The sequence below is a fragment of the Gavialis gangeticus genome, unplaced genomic scaffold (genome assembly GCF_001723915.1).
Source record: "Gavialis gangeticus isolate Ggan-Ray unplaced genomic scaffold, GavGan_comp1, whole genome shotgun sequence".
NCBI lineage: Eukaryota > Metazoa > Chordata > Crocodylia > Gavialidae > Gavialis > Gavialis gangeticus.
The window spans coordinates 62,366,315-62,367,306 of NW_017729032.1; the positions used below are offsets into that span (position 1 = coordinate 62,366,315).

Here is a 992-nt window from a genome sequence, read left to right on the forward strand (position 1 = left end):
GGGTAGTGGAGAGATCTGCCCACCCCCCTCTCCTCCTGTGGGCCCTGCAAGTCTTCTGGATCCCACCACACTCTCCTGGACCTCAGTAACCCCCTTGTGGACCCTGCCTGTCCCCCAGTCCCCCCCACGGATGCTGCTTGCCCCTGCAATCTCTCCGCTCCCTCCTGTGGGCCCTGGCTGCTGCCTCAAACCTCTCTGCAGACCCTGCCTCATAAGCAGTGAGGGAGAACATTATTTTTTTGGGGGGGCGGGTGGAGCTGAGCCCAGCTGACCTCCACCTCTCCCTCCTGCAGGGCCATTGTGAGGCCGGTGTGCCCTGGTACAGTATGTGGCGGTAGAGGAGTGGCTGCATGCCGAGCAGTGCCGTGTGCTATGGGATGGCGGTGTCATAGTGCTGCTGTGGTCACCAGCCACTGTGAAAAGTTTGGGGGGCTAAGCCCCATTAGTCCTGGCCTTCTGCTACTTATGCCCTGCCTTCCCCCTGATCCCTCCATAGACCCCCTGATATCCCCCCAAGCCTGCTTGCCCCCAATTACCCATTTTGCAAATTCCAGAGGATTTCTGTGGGAATAACTTGGATGGCCTGTTTTGAAGACTTTGTCATACTTTCCATAGTTACACAACCCTGAAAAAGACACTATGCATGCCCTTTTTGCCATCATCTTCTGGATATTCCAGTTCTGATTATACACCTTGTTCTCAGCTTCCCAGACAGGCGTGTACTTCACAATGATTTATGATTTGCTCATTTGTACCGGTCACCATTTTTCAGAATATTTCATAGATAAACTACTTTTCTAGGGGCATTCAAAGCAATGATGCTTCAAGCTAAAATTTCTGAGGCCTACCATAATTTAGCACTTGACATGTGGTTTAACCATGTGTTTCAGCGGTAAATAACTTCCAAGAGCTGTCTCTCCCTGTGGCAATTTTTTCCTGACCCAAAATAATACAGTCCTACCCTGCATTTCTTGTTCAGGCATAATTCCTGA

General features: G+C 51.1%; 1 protein-coding gene across 1 annotated transcript in view; it reads left to right on the forward strand.

Moving 5' to 3' along the window:
• LOC109302242 (guanylate cyclase soluble subunit beta-2-like) overlaps positions 1 to 992 on the forward strand; it is a 60,479-nt gene that overhangs the window by 41,857 nt on the left and 17,630 nt on the right. The window lies entirely within an intron of this gene.